Here is a 21,439-nt window from a genome sequence, read left to right on the forward strand (position 1 = left end):
TGTTTATTTAATTTCTGTTTGTTTTAAGTTTCTTTCATACTTCAATAGCAAAATATTTATTTTCGTTTTAAGCTTGATATTCATATTCAATCTAAGCATTACTCGTTTAAGATCTATTTATTCATTTATGTTATTACGTTTTGTATGTTTTTTCATATGATTGTATCAAAGTTAAAAAAGCATGTCCCCTTTGAAATGAGCCCCCATTGAAGTTATACAATGACTCCTTCTATATGAAGTGCGTCTTGGAAGAACATGAATGGAGTATGGGGGGGAGACTGGCTGCCCTCCGATCACTTTTTACTCTTAAAAAGTGCATTAGAACTTTCAATTTCCGATCAAATGAGCCCTATATTAAGTTTATATGAGCATCCCTTCCATAACAACCATATATGCCTCCAGGGCATAGATTACAACGCCTACCCTCAGGCCCTGGGGAGCTGTGTTGACACCGGAGTTTTAGTTATCTGAACTTTGAACTATTTTTAACAAAATGTATACCTAAAAATTTTTATCTGATTCCTTTAGGGCGTGGAGGGGGGAGGGGCAGGTTAGTTGCCCTCCAGTCTCTTTTGACTCTTAATAAGTGAACGAGAACTTAAATCAAATGAACCCTTTCCGAAGTTTACACATGCATCCCATCCATAAAAATGATATATGCCCCCAGAGCATTACTTACAACGCCTGCCTCCGGGTCATGGGGGATTGTATCAACACAAGAGTTTTTCTTGTCTGACCTTTGAATTGTTTCTAACGAAATGGCTATTTTAAAAAATTTATGGCAAAAATTTTTTTTCAATGAAAAGTCAATTTTTTAAAACGCTATAGCGTTGCCTCTGATAAACTTACTTGAACTTTACTTGACCACTTACATTGCAATGGCTTCCCAATCTCTAATCTTTTTATTTGTATTTCATCTTTAATATCTAATCGTTTTATTTTATTAAGTACGTCACTTCTTATTTTTCTATACCTTATTCAACGATTATTCCTTTTGTCATTTCACTGTTTATATCATCAGCATTGGTTCGTTGGTCATTAAGATTTTAAAATGTAGATTTTACGGAATTACACGAAATACAGGAAAACGGAGAAAAAGAGGCTAATAATAGACGTAATCATAGGAAGAGCTTCCAAGAACCTCAACAATAATTTCTTATCGATTTAATGCGTACGGTAATCCTCCAACCAATAATGGAAAACGAAGATGGATATTCGTAAAGCACAAAATGCGTTTGAAGGATGCCGACTGAGGATGTAAGGGACTTGTAAAACTCTAAAAGACTAGGGCTGGCCGATTTGAGTTACGTTTGGAACGCATGCATTAAAAATCTAGAATTGAAACAAAGACTTATTCAGATACTTAGAAAGAGTTCCTCTACAGACTAATAGATTTAGAATGGAAATGGTTAGATTTTAGAAAATATACATCAGATGAAACGAGATTAAAACTGGGAGGCAATGGTATAGGGATGATACCGTTACGTAGAAGAGAAAAGTAGATTTTGATTAATTAGTACGATTTTAGCTTCCCAGAGTATTTTACTAGAAATAGTCCCAATTGAGGAAAACATATTGAACAAAATCTTGGGTTGTAGCCGATTATAACAAAAAAAATTATGCGTTTTCAGAATCTTAAAAAAGTCACTGAAAATTTACCAGAAGGTTGGTTTAAATGGCTGTTTATTATTCTTGCCGATCAAACTTACGTGCCGACTAGCGTCACTAATAGATCATAGGTCAACCGTACCGAGACGATTACAGCAATATGTTATAATGAAGATAAGTACTCATGCTGATTAGTCTGGGATAGATTGCAAATTTCAAAGAAATTTTGTATCGTTCTCAGAAATATAGTAATTTGTCTCTTCCAAGCACCGTAGATTTAGTCCTTTCCGAGTAAGGCATTGATAAAACTATTTTAGCTGCTAAAGCTGCTTAAAAATCATATGCTCAGTTTTAAAAGATCTTATAAGTATTTTATGGGAGAAATTTTATTTTCAGGGGGGTAATGTTCCACAAAGAGGGATGGGGATATTTTCAGGCCTTTTTTTGCAAAACTACCGAAATTGAATTTTAAAACCTATTTTTTCAAATTAAAGTTAGGAGAAGAAATTAAATTTCAAATTAAAAATAAATATTCGACATATAAGAGAAGTTACCCATCTGTGTGCCCTTCAATCTTTTGACTAAAGAATTTTAATGCATCGACAACGACTGTTATTCCAATTTAGCAGCCTTTTTTTTCTTTTCATATTTTTGTCAAATTAAGACCTCGGTGGCGTGCTTGAATTGTTCCCATGAGTTAATGATATCGAACCAATGGTCCTAAAATATCCAGAGACGAGTCACTCAAACAGAAATTAAATGTTCTGATGTGCTTTTTAAGTAAAAAAACAACTCTGTTCAGCATAGTTGAAAAGTCCAAGCATTTCGGGATAACCTGAACGTCCATGGTAAACATGGTAAAATGGCTACTGGTTGGGCCTTGTCAGTTGTTTAAAAATATATGCTTATAAAAAATTTACAGATATTTTTTCTGTGGGGGGGGGGGGGGGTTTAGAGGGAGGAGGGAGAGGCAGATACTTTGAAAGTGTGGCGGGTGTTTATTGTCTTTTACATTATCCTCAGCATATTTTCACTCCCCCTTCCATGGAATTTTCCTGGAACTTTCCAAAAATTCCAAAAATTTGATGCCCTTTAGAAGGAGGAGGGAGCGGCATATACTTTAAAAGGTTGGCCAGCGTTTATCGTCTTTTAAATTATCCTCAGCATATTTTCACTTGAAAACAAACTTTAAGCTCTAATCGTCTTTCCGATCACTTCAGAAATCCTCCCTTCAATGGAATTTTTTTCAAGGAAATCAAATTTCCCATGGAAAATTCACCCTGAACATCTCCACGTGCAAAGTAAACCTAGTAAAGAGAAAGTTAAACAAAGAACAAGATTTGCAAATGTCAAATCCCCTTAGTGTAAAATTTCCCTTGGAAATTTCCCTCTCCAGGAACAAAATCCTCAAAAAGCCCACTTCAAGCATAAATCTCCTCCCGAAAAATGTGTATACTTCCCAATAACAAATACTGCACATAAACAATGAGCGAATTTTATAATTTAAAGAACTATACCTAGGGGCTTCGGAGGACCGTGTTATCTTCAAAGGCATAGTTTTGGAACGTTTCAGCCTTGCTGAACAAAATGGTTATCTAAAGATTTTTATTAAAGTATTTTGGAGAAAATGGGATTGGGGATGCTGGCTAGTTGCCCTCCAATCTGTTTGGTCACTTAAAAAGGGCAATAGAACTTTTAATTAATTTTCAAATGAGCCCTCTCTCGATGTCCTAGGACCATTAGGGCATCAAACTTTAATAAAGTTGCACAAATTTGTGTTATAATATCGAAAAGTTCAGAACTAGATCTACAGCCCACACAAGTCCCAATGAAATTGTATTGAACCTCATAACGTGACTAAATCCTAATTTGTAATGTTTTGAATAACTTCAACAACAAGTAAATATGGATCAGTTTATATAATAGACCTACGATTCAAGTGAATATACCACTTGATACCATTTTTTAGGCTCTTTCTGTATATAAGAATCGCTTTTTTTGCTAATTTGATTTTAAGTCCTTTTAGGGCCCCTGAAAATAATGATTTCTTGCCATAATTTTTGAACATAAGAATGTGTTAAAACATTGATTTCAAATTTACTAGTTCATTATAAATCTAAAAAATTCAAAACAATTCGGTCATGTTTTCTTCTTATCCTGTTAGGCCGGTTAAAACTGTCATGGCAACTAAATGTAAGAAAAATATCATAGTCGACAGTCTTTCAACCTTTTTGCACCCAAAAACCATAGAAAGAAACTATTATTTTCATGGGTCCAAAAATGCTTAATGTTGAAATTGCAAGAAAATAAGTTAAAACTGCTCCATATATACAAACAAAACTGTCTTAAATTAGAAAAAAGAATCCCAATGTGGCTTAAAATCCAACTAAAATCATCTGAGTTGTGTTGTCTAAACCTAAAATCAAAGAAAAGCTGATTCAAAACAAAATTAAGGAAAATATGAATCTTTCAGCAATTAAGGCAGGTATAGACCAGTTTTCCAAAGTATTGTCAAAGCCTTAAAAATAAGGAAGGAGTAGAAATAAGAGATTAAAAACACCCTCCTATTGTATAATTTAGGCTCTGAATTTATCCATGGAAGTTTCATTCTCCTAACTTATTTACTTTTCAAGATTAGAAGAAGCCTCTAACTAGAATTTTGCTTTAAATTATCCCTTAAGTACTTTAAAAGCATAATAATTGATGCCCAAAAGAATTTCCATTCCTCCCCCCTCCCCTCCTACTGGGGTCAGATGTAGCGCTAGGCTATAGGGTAAGACATCCCAGTGCTCAAACAAACATTTTGACCAAATATATGGTTCCTAAACAGGAATAACTGGCTCCTAATTTTGAACAGAAAAAAAAATTACTATGTATTGTCATTTTAAAATACATATATAGATATTTATTCCTTAAAGTTTTGATAATTTTTATTTATTAAAGTTAAAAAAGTAAAAACATTTAAAATGTATTTCCTGTAAAGTGCAAATTATGTTTTGGTCTTGAGAAGTTATGGGGTTTAAGAGACAGGTGAAGTTTACATCTAAAACTTCAGGTGGATCCTTACTATTAAAAGGTGCAGCAGCAGTCATAAGATATCTTAAGTACCGGAAAGCAAATGACGGAGAATAAATCACACCATTTCTTAATTCATGTACAAGATTGTTAGAAGAGTCTGTAGTTATACCCGCCTCTTCTTAGTATTCTTATTTCCTCTCTTTTCCTTATTATTCTTTCCTTCATTATTTGCCTCCTTATTGTCTCCTTTCCTTGCAAGAAAACGGGAACAGCTTATCCTTGTAAACGTGAATCTGTTCAAATTTCAAATAAATCATGGTTGCAGGGATAGCTGAAACCTAGTAAAGTAAGAAATATAAAAGGTTGTTTTAAATGAGCTTGTTGTATTTGTTAGTAATATATTCCTTATTGATGATAATGCCCGAACATAAAGGATCCTTATTACCGTTATGTGTCAATTAAGACTAACCACAACACTAATTACGGTGAGGTTTTAGCTCGTAGAAAAGCTTTTATTTGCCTCATTTACTAGCACTGAGCTACGTAAGCGTTAAATTTAAAACAAAAAAAAATGTTGTTCTTTTTCTTTGAAGTTTTCTTTGTTTATTATTTTGGCTTTTTAGCTTTTACTCCCCCCGGTCTATCTTCTGAGGTGCTTCTATCCCCCCGCCCCCCTAAATAATCCTCTGCTGTTGTGTACAGATTTTCAAAAGTCTAAGGAATTAGAGAACAAACAAATAAAGAAAAGAAAGAAACCATAACTTAAATTGCGGTCAATTAAATTCTAAGAGATAAAGGGATAAAGAAACAGTTCTCTCTTTTATGAGGGGAGTAAGAAATAATATCGGTAATCGGCTGTCAAATGTATCTAAGCGCATAATATTTTGTTAGACTTTAAGTGTTAAGTGTAGCCTATATAAGTTAGGTGTCTACACCGTTAAGTGTATGCTTAAATACACTGTAAAGTGTATATTAGTATATACTATTTTCTTTAACTCCTTGCAAAATCTTTTAAGTGTTTTTAAGTGATTGTAAAATCTTTTAAGTGTTTTAACTGTTACATTTTTCTCCGGGTCGAAGTTTAAATATTATTTTTTATTATTTCTATGAAATGAAACAGATTTTTAAATAATAAATTCCAATCATCCAATTTTTTCAATATAATATATTTACGTAATACTCTTAGGTTTTATATTAACTTTTGTTTAATTTTATCTCCTGATTTTAAAAGTAATGAATTCAACTATTTGTGGCATTAGTGGTGAAATTCAACCAAATGGGAGAAACATCAAATGAGCATCAAATGGGAGAAACAAGAAGATGTCCAATTTGTTTGCAAGACAATATTTATAACATGACAGAACATTTGATTTTACTGGGTCATTTTTCAGAAAACGAGTCTGAAACAGCATTACAGGGTGGTACCTCCCTAGTTACTGCAGAGGAATTGTCCACAACCGTCAGTTTAAATTCACTTGAGTTGAATTCTAGAGTAACAGGCCACAACAATAAGGGACATCTTTTGAATTGCCGCTCGCCCAACACGAAGTTTAGAAAACACCATGAGTGCAGCATATGCAAAAAGAGATTTCTCAATAAACGCAAACTGCAAATGCATCAAAGAACACATAAAATAGTGAAATCTTTTCAATGCAATATATGTGAGAAAAGATTTTCTTTATCGGGTAATTGGAAAAGGCATAATAGAGCACATACAGGGGAAAGACCCTTTCAGTGTGATGTCTGTCAGAAAACCTTTGCTCGTTCAGGAAATTTTATGATACATAATCGAGTACATACAGGTTATAAGGCTTTTCCGTGCACTATATGTATGAAAACCTTCACTGACTCATCAAATTTGACTGCACATAAACGAGTATATTCAGGAGAAAACCCTTGTCCATGTGAGGTTTGTATGAAAACTTTCTCTCTTACGTCATATTTGACTACACATAAACGAGTGCATACAGGGGAAAAACCCTTCCAGTGTGATACATACAAGAAAACATTTGCTAATTTATGAAGTCTCACTAAACATAAACGAGTGCATACAGGTGAAAAACCTTTTCAGTGTGATAGAGGTTCTGCTCAGTCGATAGATTTGACTAGTAACAAATGAGTGCATACTGGTGTAAAACCCTTTCAGTGTGATATATGTAAGAAAACATTTGCTAATTTGGGAAGTCTCACTAAACATAAACGAGTGCATACAGGTGAAAAACCCTTTCGGTGTGATATTTGTAACAAAAGTTTTGCTGAGTCGACAAATTTGCCTAAACATAAACGGGTAAATACAGATGAAAAACCATTTCAGTGTGACATATGTAAGAAAACCTTTGCCGATTCGTCAAATTTGACTACACATAAACGAATGCATACAAATGAAAAATATTTTCAGTGTGATATTTGAAAGAAACGCTTTGCTGAGTCTGGATGTTTGATCAGGCATAAACAAGTTCACATAAGTTAAAAATTCTTTTCGTGTAATATATATGAGAAAAGGTTTCTGGATCAGGCTCTTTGAATAAGCACAAAAGAATTATTAGAAGGAAAACGTTTTCGAATATTATAGATTACATTTTAGTTTTTGTTAGAAACTTGACAATTTTTATATGTATATTTGGAGCGACCATCCTATTTTGTCTTACAATTTTCAGAAATCAGTTAAAACCTCCACAAAATTTTTTTAGGGAGGGGGGGGGGGGAAGCACTCAATTTATCAATTGTCACAAGTTGGCTCTATTGGGGCCTGGAATTTAGAAATAGAGTTTTCTGTTGGCAAAGATGGTGTCTTAATTAGTCTTTTGAGTGATCAAACAGTTTGTGGTAACGAACTGTAAGTAAGGAGCAACCCGGCTCAATAATAACCAAAACTGTAAAAACCTGAAATTTTTATATCAATAGATACATCAATAGAATCAGATTCTTATGTTGATTTCAAATATGTTAATTTCATTAAGTTTAGTCTTACCTATCAAAAGTAATGCGCCTGAGAAAATTTGCCTTATATTCGAAAAAAGGGGAAAACAACCCCTAAAAATCATATCCTCTTTGCCAGAAGAAACTTGAGGGATGCGTGTTTATTTATTTTTTTTTTCAGGGGTGATCGTATCGATCCAGTAGTCCTAGAATATCGTGAGAGGGCTCATTCGAACGGAAATTAAAAGTTCTAGTGCCCTTTTTTAATTGACCAAAAAAATTGGAGGGTAACTTGTCCCTCTTCCACGCTATTTCTTTCCAACGTCACCCAATCAAAATTTTGAGATAGCCATTTTGTTCAGCATAGTTGAAAACCTAATAAAAAGATCTTTGGGGATGACTTAATCCCCCATAGTTCCAAAGGGGAAGGGCTACAAGTTATGAACTTTGCCCATAGATTACATATAGTATTGGTTAATGGGAAGTATACCTACGTTTCAGGAAGTTTTTTTCGGGGGGTTGTGGGGGTCGGAGACGGGGGTTAGGGGGGGGGATCGTTCCATGGAAGAGGTTGCCGGGGGGGCAAGGACACTTCTAGGCCGGGGGTGCCGGATTTCCTAGCATTATAAAAAAAAATCTGAAATTAAATTTAAAAAAACAAGTTTTTTTCAACTGAAAGTAAGGAGCAACATTAATACTTAAAAGGAACAGAAATTATTACGTATATGAGGGGGTTTGTTTTACTTATAAACCTTGCCCTGAAGACTGTGGGGGAAGAGTTTTGCTCAAAGGTATAATTTCCTTGACTTTAAACTGCTTGGAACAAAATGGATATCTAGAAATTTTGCCTCCTAGTCAATACCTTGCCCTTTGTGGAAAAGGTGGGCGTGAGAGGGGGGTTAGTTGCCCTCAAATCACTTTCGACTTAAAAAGGGCACTAGCTCTTTGAATTTCCAATCGAATAAGCCCTTTTTCGTGTTTCTACGACAAAGATTTCAATAAAAACTTTATATGCCCCAGGGCATAACTTAAAAACCTTGCCCTGAAGACTGTGGGGGGAGAGTTTTGCTCAAAGGTATAATTTCCTTGACTTTAAACTGCTTGGAACAAAATGGATATCTAAAAATTTTGATTGAATATGTTTGGGGAAATGGTGGGCGTGGAAGGAGTGTTAGTTGCCTTCCAATAACTTTCGACTATTAAAAAGGCCACTAGCCATTTCAATTTCCAATCGAATGAGCCCTTTTTGAAGTTTCTACGACGAAGCGTTCTATAAAAACCTTATATGCCCCCAGGGCATAACTTACAACCCTTGCCCTGAGGGCTGTGGGAGTTTGTCATCCTGAAAAACATAATTTCTATCTGGAAATCCACTTCACTGAACAAAATGGCTATCTAAAAATTTTAATTGGATGTGTTGGGGATAGGTGGGCGAGAGAGGGGGCTATTTGCCCTCAAATCACTTTTGACCATTAAAAATGGCACTAGACCTTTGAATTTCCAATTGAATGAGCCCTTTTTCAAGTTTCTACGACAAAGATTTCAATAATAACTTATATGCCCCCAGGACATAACATATAATCCGTGCCCAGGAGACTGTGGGGGGGAGTGTCCTGTTCAAAGGTATAATTTCCTGAACTTTAACTGCATGGAAAAAATGGCTATCTCAAAATTTTGATTGGATGTGTTTGGGGAAATGGTGGGAATTGGACGGGGTGTTAGTTGCCTTCCAATTACTTTTGACTATTAAAAAGGGCACTGACCATTACAATTTCAAATCGAATGAGCCCTTTTTCAAGTTTCTACGACAAAAATTTCAATAAAAACTTTATATGCCCACAGGGCATAACTTACAACCCTTGTCCTGAGGGCTGTGAGTGGGTTGTCATCCTCGAAGACCAAATTTACAGAACTTAACACTACGTTGACTGTTGTGGCTATCTAAAAATTTTGATTGGATATGTTTGGGAAAAGGTGGGCATGAGAGAGGGGTTAATTGCCCTCCAATTACTTTCGACTATTAAAAAGGGCATTAGCCTTTTTAATTTCCAATCGAATGAGCCTTTTTGAAGTTTCTACGACAACGCCTAAAAAAACCTTATATGCCCCCAGGGCATAACTTACAACCCGTGCCCCGAGGGTTGGGGGGGGGAGTGTTCTCCTCAAAAACATATTTTCTATGTGATAATCAACTACGCTGAACAAAATGGCTATCTCAAAATTCTGATTGGATGTGTTTGGTGGAAGGATGGGCGTAGGGGGGGGGGGGTAGTTGCTTTCCAATCACTTTCGACTATTGAAAAGGGCACCACCCCTTTGATTTTCCAATCGAATGATGCTATTGTTATTGATGCAACAGCATTGATATTTTATTGATGCATCAGCATTGCTATTGATGCTGATGCTATTATACGCCTTAAACCAAAGCAGTCACGAGGCATAAATGGAATTCACGTTCTACATATCTAATGTGGTGGTCCTAGGCTTTTAAAACATCTCAAGTTCATACTGCAAATGATTTTTACTCAAGGTTTGGTTCCGTCAATATTCTGTGTGGGAGATTTTTCAACTATTCCGAAAAAAAGGAAAAACCTTCAGTCAATGCAAATCTTTCAGACCCATAAATGTATCAACCACCCTTTGCAAGCTTTATGAGCTAATGTCCATAAGAGAGCTGGAAGAAAAATGTTACACGTCTCATCATCAATTTGGCTTTCAACATGGTATTGTTTGTGCGGACGCCCTTGCGGTTGTTTCTAATGCACTGCTTCATGCTTCTCTCTCATGTTCTTCTCTCGACTTGGCTAGTCATGATGTTCGCCACGCCTTTGACTCCCTGATCCACCCCTTTATGCTCTTAAGGGCTGCTAAAAGAGGAGTAAGTCCTGCTATCAACAGATCTCAGAGGAATATGTATACCAAGCTACGAGTCCAACGTAAAATCCCCCTTGAGAAAGATAAAATTGCAAAGCCACAGGATAGAACTGTGCCAGTTAAGAAACGCGCAAGCCAAGGTGGAATTGCCTCACCTTGTTATATCAACAACTAAGTCCTCGAGGCTCAAGATCCGTGTCAGATGTCCTGCGTTCTTTCTGGTCATAATATCTCCTTAGTCACTTATGCTGATGACATTTTTAACCTTGGCTGAAGTTTAGACAAAATTCCCGAAATATTTCAAAAACTTCAAACTGAGTATTTAAAATCTGGTCTTGAAATCAACGCTGAAAAAACTGAAATAGTCCTTTTTAATTGGAAAGACCCACTTCTTGATGAAATTGTACTTTGAAATTCAAGAATACGCCCGTCCAACCAAATCATTTATCTTGGAATTGTCATTGGAAATAGAATTTCTTGCATTCTTCATCTTTTAACAGAAGACATCAAACGCCACAAATAAGCTTCATAAACTTCCATAGTCTCTGCTAAGCTTTGTTTTAATCGCCGTTATCTGTCAACCCTATACAACACTGTTACTCTCCCTCATATCCTCTATATTACACCCTTTTGGAAGGTTCTTACACACGTCGATAAATTCAAAATCCGTTCAACCTTCTTCCGTTTCGCAAAAAATTTACTAAGATATCCAATTTGGACATGCAATTCAATGCTCACCAATAGACTTCACATAGAAAATCCTACTATAGCTGTTGTTAAGCTCATAGAAAAACACAACCAAAAGATTTCAAACCACACTTGGAAACAACTCCTTTTACACTAGCCCCTGTACACTTCTTCATTTTTGTTACAAGTGCCCGTGTTCTTCATTATTTCTGTTTTTTCATTATTTCTGTGCTTTCTAATTATCTTTCTTCCTAGAAAGTATAGTGCCCTTCTGTTTTTGTTTTTCGTTGTGCTCCGTCAGTTTTGTAGTTAAAACATGCTTGGATCTAGCTCCTTATACACTAGTTACATTGTAACAGTTGCTTAGTGATTTTGCTTTTTTTTATATAGTGCTCTGTCATTTCCTTTTTGTAATAAGACAGGTTTTCAATAAATAATAATAATAATATTTTTCGTGTGAACTGAATGGTACATTAATCCGATTCGTTTGTTTTTTCGCTATCCTTGGTGCTGTTATTTCTAAGCCTAGCTCGGTTACCACGTTAGCTACCTGGTCAAGTGTTTTTTACTTCTGATGCAGTGTTCCCCTTGTGGTCACCCTTCTGGGGGTCCGGCCTGTATTTTAAAAAGAAGCATTGATCTTTCGAACCCGTCCCTTTTTTATTTGGGTAAGTACACTCTTGCTGTGGGACTAAATAATACTTTGTTTGCTAATGTTTATCTTCAATGTAAAAATAATATAGTGGATTCAATAAATACATTTGCTATCGCATGCAAGTCTTTAAACTCCGTTATGAATCGTGTCAAGGAAAATAAACTTGATTTTATAGTTCTTGATGACTTTAAGACGGATTTGGATGAACAAAGCTATCGATCCCGAGAAATGTTGGAGTGCATGCCCCCTTACGTGATTCTGAAGAAAGATTTGCCATTCTCTTACATCCATCAATCTGGTAATAGTGTTTTTAATATTGATCATATACTCAGTTCGTCACAGCTTGAATGCTCGATTATTCATGTTGATATTGAGACTGATGACTTTGACCATCTATCGCTTCCATTTACTGCTAAATTGAAATATAGCCTTTGCAATTTTGCCACTATTGGGAATTCTAAATGGTTTAAACGTAGTAATTGAAAAAAATGCCAATATTGCTTTGTATGTATTGCCTTTATCTACATTGGTTAATATTATTCGTGTGCCTTACCATCTACTCCAATCGCAAGTAAAAGGTAGTAAGTGTGATCTTAATAGATATTATGATAATATAATTAGTTGTATGAAAGAAGCTGAAAAAATTGCAGTTCCCGAAGAGCGTATTCGCATTAAAACGCAAAAATCTATATGGACTGCCAATTCTGAATTAATGAATTATAAAAATAAAAGTACCTAAAATTCATTCGTTATAAGAGTATGGAATTTTCAGCATCTAAAAAGGATTGGTCCAAATAGTTCAATACTGAGAAGCTGGATAAAAGTGATCTTTGTATTAGTCATTCGATTTCTAGTTCAGCTTGGTATGTTTATTGCTCGTCAATTTTTTCCAAAATTAATTTTTTCGTGCAGTCACATTATTCTCGGTTACTTTCTAAAATTCTTCCGCCTTCGCTTCTTCAAGTACATATTATTCCAGGGTCGGTAGCTGCTGTTGAAAATGCAACTAAGCAACTGAAATTTTCATCCATTGATATTTTAATCCATGATGGTATTAGTGTAAATAATACAAATCGGAAGTGTGTTATTCTTTTATTTCGTTTGCAGCTGTTGTTCCAAATGTGTTTAACATCTTCAATGGTCCCGGATAGCTTTCTTTGTGGAACTGTCACCTCAATGTTAAAACGGGGAAACTCCCTTCTCATTGTTCATCCTATCGCCCTATAACCACTGCGTGTAACCTAAGTAAAATCCTTGAATATATTTTACTTCCTTATTTAAATGAAAATGTAAATTTCGGATCGAATCAATTCGGGTTTCAATCTGGTATTGGTTGTCAACATGCACACTGTGTTCTTTCTTCCGCCTTCTGACAGAATGCTGACATAAACCTCCAAGCTGACATGGAGAATAAACCTCCATGCTGACAGAATGTGTAAATCTTTTGAAATTGTTGCTATGAATTGCCAAATAAGTTGTTTAATAGATAGCATTCATTCATCCTGGTCATTGTTAATTTCATTTTTTTTTTAATGAGCAGTGGCAAAAATACAAAATATTAATACATCCTAAACTAACTTCAATTCAAAATCAATGGACATGGGCGGGAACTTGCCCATTGAACTTGGCCGGAATGTATGTTATCTATAATAATAATTTATTATAGCGGCCATTTCAAAAGATTTATGCATTGCATTTTAGCATGGAGGTTTATTGTAAACTTTTTCTTTTAAGTTGAAAAAACAAGCTTGAGGAGCTTTAAATTGGTAATTGGTCCAGATACCAATAAAAGATACATCTGGATGTGTGTTCGTTTGTTCCAGAATGGTCTCTCAGTGACCTCTGGGAGTTGATTGTGGAAGCATTGAAACACTTTTTGTATGTAATTTGTAATAGCTTGACTGGTATGCATGTATTTCACAGGTTTGACCTGACATAGGGTTACCATATAGATCTTATGGTAGAGGCGCCACCGTGCTGGGTAAACAATGTAAAGCCTCGAAACCCGTTAAGGCCGGTGGTATTCTTCTGATGAGCCCTAAATGGAAGGTTTTACCTGGAAATATTTTGCTAGATTTAAGGTGCTTTTGCGGGTAATTTTACAACGACTGGGGTATACTGTTTGGTCCTAGGTAGTTGGATGGATGTGTCAGGTGAGAGCCTCGTTCAAGTGCACATTTGTCTCAATTGCTGGATTAGGACGACAGTTTTTTTTTTTTTTTTTTTTTTTTTTTTTTTTTTTTTTTTTTTTTTTTTGTCAAGTAATTATCTCTTAAACATAATATTTTAAAGCAAGAATTGTTTTTTCAACATGTCTCCTTGTCAACAGTACTAACTCTAAATTTATACCATAAAGTGAATATACCACTCAATGCCTTTTTTTATGCTCTTTACAAATAGGATAATCATTTTTGTCAGTAATGATTTTCACCCCTACCCCTATATATACCAATTTAGGGTATATATTTGCACATTAGGGGGGTAGGGATAAAGTTTAAACTTACCTCTCATTTGCATCAGAAATAAATTTTACTCCCACCCCTTAATGTGCAAATATATACCCTGAATTGGTACATATAGGGGTGGAGGTAAAATTCATTTCCAACAAAAATGATTGTTATATTTGGAAAGCGCATAAAAAAGGCATCAAGTAAAATCTTTACTTTATTTGTAAGTCAATAATATGAACTGCCAGAAATTTACCAAATCAGGTTTAAATTGTTATAAATGAGTATTTTTAGAATATGTTACTCATGAACACAGTAGACAGAATATAGCAGTATGATCATTCTCTATCTCTCCCATTATAAAAACCCAGACAGGGGTGCCAGTGGAAAGAAACAGGCTAAACAAGCTAAGGCAGAAAGAAGTGGGAGGAGCTTTTTGTTCACAATGACCAGAAATGATTTGCAATAAGCTTACTGTCTATAAACTGTGCTCTGGAACAACTTATTTATAAACTAGTTATATGTTTTTAACCACTTTTCAATAAGTTAACTAGTTTTGATAACTTCTTTGTGGGGTTACAACTCAGGGTATATATTTGGGTCAATATCTACCAAATCATATTATTGAGTTAGGAATAAAGTGAATACACCATTTGATGCCTTTTTTTATGCTGATTACAAATATAATAAGCATTTCTATCGGAAATGAATTACAGCCCCCCCCCCCCCCTATATAGGCTATACCTAACCTAACCCTGAATTGGCATATATAAACGGGGGGGGGGCTGAAACTCATTTTCGATAGAAATGCTTATTATATTCATAATCAGCATTAAAAAAGGCATCAAATGGTGTATTCACTTTATTCATAACTCAATAATATGTTTTGTTAGATATTGACCTATATTTGCACATTAGGGGGTGTGGGTGGGTAAATTTGAATTTCCAATAGAAGCTATTACTAGATTTGTAAAGAACATAAAAAAAGGCATCAATTGGAATGTTCACTTTATTCCTAAATCAATAATATGAACTGCAAAAAATTTACCTGAAAATGAAACTTCCAGTAATCAATCCAGGGTCAAAAAAATACTCTAGGAAGGCATTTCAAAACTCCAGTGTTAAAGCTCTTTTGGTTTCAAGTCTTAGAAATTTACCTACTTGAAAGGTACGCTACCTATTAATATTTTGAAAAAATAACGTTTTACCTTAAATTTCAGTTGTTACTCTCTTTTTCTATGGTTTTAGTTCTGAAAATACAGTTCGTGTTGTTTGAGTAGAATTTTAAGCCATATCAATAGGTTTTTTTCTAAATTTAGGAAAGGCATTTGCAGATTTTTGAAACCTCATAAGTTTGGATAGGGCAAAACTGTGAAGCTGAAAACAGTTTTCTTATACTTCATTTGGTAAAATTCTGGTCTAGCCTATTTTTGTTATATTGGAAATTGGTTATGTTAGAAAAAATGAAACTTTCAGGTATAACTTAGAAATCAATAAAACTTAATAACTTAAAAAATAAACCTTAGAAATCAGAAGAGGCTATTATTGATGCTTGGCAATACCTACCCAGTGTATTTTTTTGGCCCTAGGATTCATTTCTGAAAGTTTCATTTTCCTAACCTAACCCCTTTCCAAGAAAGCAAATGGTAGCTAAACTAGAATTTTACCAAAGGTTCTGCCCATGCAAAATGTGTTAACTAGGTTTGTTCTGCATATTATGAAATAAAAATGGTTTTCTTAACATGTTTCTTTATGTGGAGTCAACTATCTAGGATTACATCAAAATCCATTGATATGGCTTAAAATTCTACTCAAATAACAGGAATTTTATTATTCAGAACTGAAACCAGGGAAAAAGAAACTAAGCTAAAATGTTATTTTGTCAAAATTTCAATTGACATAGGCCTGTCAAGTTGAAAAATTTCTTAGACGTAGAAATCAGAAGAAAGTTAACATTTAAGCTTTGCAGTACCTTGCCAGATTATGTTTTTGGCACTGGGTTTGTAACTGAAATTTTCATTTTTCCTAACCCAACCTCTTTCCAAGATAGTTAAAAGTACTAGCTAGACTAGAATGTTACCTCTATTTCCACTGTTTATAAGGAACTTTATTTATATTTTGTAATTTCAAGCTTCAGTTATAAATTAGCCTATTGAGACCTTAATAGCCAACTAACTGGTCAATTTCATAGTGTATATAGAATTTTATTGGTAGCTGACTAGTTGAATATTTTAAATACAAGTTATATCTGGGATCTTAATTGCAAACTAGCCTAGTTAGCTATTTGCAGTGTAGGCATATATAAAATTCTGTTGATAGCTGACTGGTTGGGTAATTCCTGGTGAAATGTATATATAAGTGAGGTCTAATAGCCAACTGGTTGGACAGGCTAAATATTATATAATTGTTGCCTTTTCCCAAATGTATTGGCTAGTGATGCTCTGGTTGGCACCAGACCAAATCCTTGGGAAGTAACATACTTTTATTTCTTAGTCCCAGGTTGCCAGTTACTGTTATTTCCATTGACTTGCTTTTCTCCAGACCCTGCCCTCACCATTTGGAACTGGATACTTTCTCTAGTAAATACCAATTTTTGTATTTTGGACAACCAACAAAAAATTGTTGAAATTTTATAAAATTACTTATAAAGAGTGGTTGCCAAAAGCTCTTGTTTCTGAGCAGTAACTGAAGTTATTTTTTGTGGGTAGTAAATAGTTCCCAAAAATTGTGAAAATTCTTTTACAATTATCATAATAAATTAATTTCATATTCTTAAGAAAAACTTGATTAAGAAAAAAATATTGCTTAAGTTAATATCCTCTTCCCCCTCTGATGGATAAATACAGTGATTTATAAATATTTATTCTATTTATTTTGTTAATATGACTCATTTATACTTGTTAATGGATTCACATTTGGTGTAAAACAATGGAGACAAAAAAATTTGCACTGTTGAAAAAATATGGTTTGAATATTTAGAGCAGTCTATATTTGTCTATCAGAAGGGGGGATAGAGTGAAGAAACTCAGTCTTAGGAATGAAATGAATAAGTATTTGTTATTAATTTAAGGGATTTTTCATGACTGCTTGTAACAGTTTTATGATCAATTACTTAGACCTAGATCTTCCAATGCTTAATGCAATATGGAGTAGCACTTGCTCACATCTGTTCCAGGCAATCCTCAGATCCCATCTCATTGAATGATAATTATAGAGCTCTGGTATTATCTTTAATTAAATAACCAATGATGATCTGTTGTCTACCAGTCTTTTTGAGGCCCTGAGAGGTCTAGCAGAGGTCTCCTTGTTTCATTTGATACAACCCTGGCATCACTACTTTACAAGTCAAATTTTGTCCCCTTTTTTTTACTCTGCTTTGTGAGAAACCTGATCTAAGGGTCAGGGACAATTATTGCCCCAACTAGTTGCAATTACTCTTTGCGCACAATTGTTCTTAAATCTAAGTAAGCTTTTTTCTGCTGCAGTAAACCTTTTCTCTGTTTTTATAATATGGAACAATTACAGCTAAAAAGATTGCTTAAAAAGAAAGTAATTTGTATATATTAAAAGCATGTGAATCGACAAATCAAGTGATTAGTTCACAATGTACCTGGTCAAGTGCTGGAAATTATTCCATATTACAAACTGTAACCCTCAGCTTAAGAGTTTTAGACAACAAAAATACATTGGTAAGATTTACCTTTAACCTTAAATTGCATCTTCTAGCTACTAAGGTTGAAGGACTTGTAGATGTTGCCAGGTAACATTGACTTGATGATCTTCATGTCACAGTTCATGAGTGGATCATCACTATTTACATATATGCAGGACAGTTAACACAATTTATAACATAACAACAGGACAGTTAACACAATTTTATATCATAGTTCATTAGCATATCATCAGTATTTTCATACATACAGGACAGTTTGATTTCCTTGTTGGGTGTCACTAGATTATTGGCAGCTGGACATATTTGGGGGCTAAAGGGGGAGGAGGAACCTAAAAGACCCTGCTCAATGATGCTTGTTCATCCCACTGCATCTTCAATGACTTGCCGCTCCAATCACAGTCAACACCATCCTTGAAGCTATCAACTGATCTGGTCAACATGATAGATTTGCTGAGTGAATTCCACAGTGGACAAACGCAATTAGTGAAGAAGTTGAACTTCTTATGTTTTTTCCTAAATTTTGATTCAGTTTTATGGGATTTCTTTGTGTTCTGGTGCATTCACTTTGATCAAAAACAGGCTTGATGGTGTCACTGGTCATCAACTTAAATGCAAGGATGACATCTCTCTTTTTTCGGTACATTAGGGTAGGCAGGTCAAGCTTTTCTAGTTGTTCCTTTTAGGAGATTTGTTTTTTGGCAAAAGGGAGCTTGGTTGCTCCATGCTGGACCTTCTCAAGTTTCTCTATGTCACACTTAAAGTGCAGGTTGGTAAACGACATGCCAAACTCAAGATGAGGACAAACAAGGGATGTGTAAATCTTCTTGATAATTTTTTGTTGGCAACTTGATACTGAACGCTTGATCAAATCAAGAATCTTGTTTTCCTTTGCTGCTTGGTTACAACAATGACTATGAAATTAAGCTTATTGTCAATTAATACCCCAAGATCACGCTCTTCCTCAGCACTCTGAATGGGCATATTGGCACCTGCAGATTCAATCATGTGGTAACTATGGTAGGGATTGTTTGGACCAAGATAAAGGACTTTGTATTTGTATGGGTTGAACTAAAGCGTCCAGGCAGTTGCCCACAGACAGAGGTTGTTGAGAGAAATTTTCTGTAGAGGCTGCTAGACCAAAGAGTTTAGAATTGTCTGTATACAGTTCCAAGCCATTCTTGACCACCACAGGAGCATCGTTTACGTAGAGGTTGAACTGTGTTGGGCCTAGTTTGGGCCCTTGGGTGACACCAAGGGACCATGAACTGGTGGGGAGTAGAAGAGGTCACCTCTTTCATCATATAATTTTTCACTTGTTTATTTTGCTTGGATTTAGAAAAAGGAGATTATAGAGATATGAGCTACAAAACATCATGTTGGACCCTAGTTTAGACTATTCTTGAACTGTCAGTCTTTTAGTGCTCAAAAATTTCAAAGCTGTAAAGAGTTAGGGCCTATTATTCTACAATTTTAATTTAAAACTTATTTGGTACTTTAAACATAGAAATACAGTTAGGTTTTATCAAATACATTTTTTGAACCCTTATTTCCCCCTCTCTTTAATGATACAAAATAAAAAACGAATATTATTCTAATGATTTGGACTGTTGAACTTTGTGAACCTCATCCTTTTTCCTTATTAATATAATTTTTGCTTTACAGTTTACAACATCGGTTATTATAGATTGCCTAATTTCTAGGAGTCTTTTGATCTCCTGTGTAAAAAGGAGGACAAATTCCAAGTGTTGTTATTGGTATTCTACATCTTATAAGCGAATTTAAGTGCATTGGATGAATCTATTATTGACTCACATCTAATTCCAAATATGGCAGAAAATATTACTCTATCAGAAGCTTCTGATATTAAGAATGGTAAGTTATCTAATTATTGTTCTGATAACAATATAGAAGGAAAACATTTCCCATTCTTTTTCTTCTATCTTGTTATCTTAAGTTAAAGAATAAAAAAATTATAATTTTATATTTATATACATATATCTCTAACCTTCACAATGAAAGAGGATAAAACTGTTTTTTTTGTTGTTTTTAAGTCAAAACATGCAAATATAATTTCTAGACTCCAAGTCTCAAATGTTAAAAACAAACAATCCTTGGTGATAAAAATCTTCCCTTCATTCCTTCAGACATGAATGATCAAACAAAAATACCGCCAGAGTTGAGGTTATAATGAGGACGTTATTTTTCAACTGAGGATCAGATTTGGTTTTTTGTCTAAACCACATAATATTGTGTCTCTTAAATGTCAATCCTGATGGTTTCTGACTCAATTAAGTATAAAATAAAAAAACACAGAAGAAATTAGACATAAAATAAAAGTTGTAATGTAGTATTCTTTGCATAACTATATGATTTGTATATCTGCATTGTTTGAAAGTATTCCGTGTAGGATGCACACTTTTGAGGGAGTTTTGTTTTGGTTGCTCTTTATAACATGGGATCATTGAAGTTTGGTTGGATGTGTTTTGTGCTTGCATTTGAATTTTTAAGTTGCATTAATTTTGGTTGAGAAATTATTAAGAGCTTGTGTCATCATATACAGCACTGATATTGTCACCGTTTTGGATGCTCTTGTTGTGAGACTGGTAAGTTGTGTATTTTTTTGCAAATGCCTCATGCTTTGACTGTTGTGAGGATAAGTAGAAGTGATAATGATCATAGTTTTATGAAAACAAAAGATCTTTTGTTTTTCGTATGAAAAAAAAGCTATTTGGATATACAACCAGATCTAGATCTTGAAACCAGATCTGAAACCAGATCTTGTTTAAAAATCAGTAAATTTTAACTTTGATTTCTACAACACTTAACTAAGCCTGACATCATCATATTTTTTTTGCCACTTTTAACTGCAGATTATACAACCATAAAAACTTAACATTTCAATAATTTTCACCTGTTCTGGCAAATGGGAATTTAGATTTTGAAATTGTTAGCCTCTCATTTCCTTCCTTTGAAGCATCATTATACCTCCTCTTCACTAATGAATTATAAAATAGAAAGTAGTTGGCTTCCCTAAATAAGCCTCATTGATGAATGTGTATTATGTCCCTTTTGTCTTTAGTTTATTTTACAAGTTTAAAATGCTTTACCATTTGACAGTGAGGTGTAGCTTAACTTGCTAAACTCTTTAATGCCTCCTAAAATTGAAGATGTCTCCTGTTAACTTTCTAGAATATTTCAGGACCTTTTTAACTGGGATCTGACTTCTAGGAATACGGCTTTACCTCTTTTGATGATGAAGCTTTCCTGGTTCTAATTGTAGCTTCACCTTAGATTGTTTAAGTTTTTAGATTGGATATTCCAGATTTGTCAGATTTTTGAGCTTATGAAACTATTGGAGGATTTTTTGTTAGAAAGGAGGAGTGAATAGCACACAAACATTATTCCATTAATAAGATTTAATGTTTGTATTTGTCTTTTTGACAAGAGGAAGGGGGGCTAGTTTATTTTGTATATGTAAATGTTTGATAAATTGTGTTTGTAGCTGGAGGAGTATCCATAAAAAGAAATTTGTTTTCACAGATTGTTACTTCAAACTGG

At 34.4% G+C, this 21,439-nt stretch overlaps 1 protein-coding gene across 1 annotated transcript in view; it reads left to right on the top strand.

The window, feature by feature from the left end:
* LOC148938561 (uncharacterized) overlaps positions 1-21,439 on the top strand; it is a 46,205-nt gene that overhangs the window by 12,443 nt on the left and 12,323 nt on the right. The window lies entirely within an intron of this gene.

The sequence above is a fragment of the Artemia sp. Qi Xiang Cuo genome, unplaced genomic scaffold (genome assembly GCF_049724085.1).
Source record: "Artemia sp. Qi Xiang Cuo unplaced genomic scaffold, ASM4972408v1 HiC_scaffold_3137, whole genome shotgun sequence".
In the NCBI taxonomy this organism is placed as follows: domain Eukaryota; kingdom Metazoa; phylum Arthropoda; class Branchiopoda; order Anostraca; family Artemiidae; genus Artemia; species Artemia sp. Qi Xiang Cuo.